Raw genomic sequence first — 2876 nt, 5'->3', positions numbered from 1 at the left:
GGCTTGGGTGTATTTCGAATCCTCAAACGGGCACTTTTGGTCTTTGGGAGATTGCTGGGTTTCTGGTGTTTTAGCAGCAGTGATTTGTTCAAAGAGATCACGTGAGTTCATCCGCGATAGCGTATGTCGTGCCCCCTTTTCCCTCTTATGCAATCGGGAGATCAGGTTTATGACATTTTGGGCATAGGACAACTCATTCCTTTTGGGAACTGGGTTTTGCATTTGAAGAGTCGCCACCTAATGATTTTAAGGTGCATTAGGACACCTATAAGGGTTCACTTCTAGGTTGCTTGATAACTAGAGATACGGTAAGGGCTTGAAATTATCCTAAGGGGAAGGTATTAGGCACCCCTCAGGATCCACTAGTGTGGTTCCCGGCCAGACAGTTTCTTGTGAATTTGTGAAATTTAGCAAATAGACAAGTATATGCTCAAATAGTAGGGGATTTAAATTTAAACACATAAGAGTTCGCAAGAACAATTAAAAGAAGAGTTTTGAAAAGAAATTTGCAAATAAAAGGGAAAGGGGGTGCTAGGTTTATATTCAATATGGATCACATCAATGTAATACCTGGTATGACACTCCTCAAAAGAGGGGATACACGTGGTATTAGCGCACCGGTCATCATATCCGTATCTACCCTTCCCACCCCGTCAAGGTGTTAAAGCGCGGATTGGTCTCGATCTCTATTGCATGCTATTACCCGACCCATTCCTATCGGTTCCAGAGGAACTTAGGACTACTATTCCTAAAAGGGAGGGATATTAGGCTGACTTGGATTTCAAAAGGTAAAAATCTAAGGCGGCATACAAAACACATAATACTGCATGTTAGGGGAATTATGTAAACAAATAAAAGGCTCATGTATACCTCCTCAAACAAAGCACATAAATAGCATGACGTAAACATATATCTAAGGTCTGAATTTAACATACTAAGATAAAGGAAAGTTTCAATTGTTGAGGCAGACCAATTTATTACATAACTCAGATAAGAAGTCCGAATCAGGTCTGCCTACTGGTTGTAGCAATTACTACTCAACAGAGGCAGATCCCTTTTTTTTATTATCACCTAAAGCTTGCCTAAGCGTTTGGGGTGAGATCCTATGAACATGGTATCTACTATTGATTCAGCTTGTGGCAAAGTAATAACAGTTTTAAAAGAATGATTTGGAAATCTTATAGGCATGCTCTCTAAACTGCGTTAAATAAAGGAGTAAGGTCGTTAAAAACAAGTTCAGAGTCGAACTGATTTTAAATAGTTCAGATCCTATAGGCAGGATATCTAGTATTGCTCCTTTTATTCCTATAGACGTGATTTCTAAAAAAAAGGGTACTTGTTCTTATCCTTATGGACATGATATCCGATTCTAACCATTTAGATCCTAAGAACATGGTGTTTAAATGTGACAATAACATGCAGAATTTAAGCAAGTCCTATAGGCAGGTTCCCTAGATGTAGAGCGTGCAGAATTTTAGTGAAAACAGGTCTTATAGACATGGTATCTAAATGCAGAATTAAACATGCATAGTTTAAACAAACAGATCTTATAGGCATGGTACCTAAATACAGAGTTAAACATGCAGAATTTTAAAACAACAGATCTTATAGGCATGATTTCTACCCTTAAGCACGCATAATTACCCAACCCTTTTCACTAGCCAACCCCAATGTTTATTACAAATTATTACAAACTGAATAATGAATCACATCAAAGAAGTATAAAAGAAATTTACAACCATAGGAAGCCTGATTCTTGACTTCCTCTCTAAGTTATGGAATAAAACACCTCAAATGCCATTGTTCCAAAGCCTTTCTCAGACTTGAGTGTGTCAAAGTTCCCTACGGGTTTCAAAAGGACCCCGAGCAGTGCTCACACCCAAGTTGCACAACCAGATAGAGATGAGTGCAGTGTGGGAGGGCCAACCCTTATGTGTCCAAGTTTAGAGGGATGTTATGGGTCCCAAGGCAAGGCTCTCATAAGAGGGGGCAGAACCTAAGTCTAAGAATATGGTGGAAGTGCAGGAGTAGAGATTTAAAACTGAGTGGAGAATGTAGAGGGGAGAGGGGTAGTTTGGAAAGCAGTAGTAGTAAAAACTAAAATTAAACAGCATCAGTAATAGCACAAAGGGGGCACGAGTTTGGGAATACATTGCATGTGGCTTATGACCCTAAGAGGGGTCAAAATCTGGACATGCCCAGCAATAAGTGATACTGGAATGCCCATAAACCAGCCAGAGGATACACACATAAAGAGGATATGAAGTATATGATTAGGGAGGGTCAGGTTTGGGTCATGCACAACAATATCTTATGCTGGCATGACCTCAAACCAACTAAGGAATACAAACACATAGGGGATATGGGGGGTTTGGGGTTCATAAATGACTGATAGAGTTCATACATATGGGAAACATGAATTCAGAAAAAGAAGGGGCAGATTACGACATGCTTAACAATGCAACTTGATTAAAACACAAACAGAAATAGGCAATAGTGAGGAAATAGCAAAGAAAACATGTTGTTGTTGATGCTGCAAAGTTAATCAGAACATACCAGTAAAGAAGCAAATGTAGAAAGAAAAGTGAGCAAGTTCCCATAGCCTAGCCTTGGCTTTCAGCCGGCTAGACAAGGCAGTAACACAAGCAGTAACAGAGAAAAAGAGAGAGAGAGAGAGTTTGAGTGAAGTGTGTGTTTTAAACTCAAGTAGTTCGTGTCCTTGAAAGAAGAGGGGTGCAAGGTGTTTATAGACTTTTGAAAACATGTGAGAAATAAGGTAATAAGTAAAGTTCAATACAAATATGGAAATAATCAACAGTCAGAATCAACCAGCCAAATGATTTCCCTTTAATTGAGGAATCACTTGTTTAATGGGG

Source organism: Nicotiana tabacum, chromosome 1, assembly GCF_000715075.1.
Source record: "Nicotiana tabacum cultivar K326 chromosome 1, ASM71507v2, whole genome shotgun sequence".
Lineage (NCBI taxonomy): Eukaryota > Viridiplantae > Streptophyta > Magnoliopsida > Solanales > Solanaceae > Nicotiana > Nicotiana tabacum.
The sequence above is the reverse complement of the archived record's forward strand: the minus strand, read 5'-3'. Positions refer to the sequence as shown.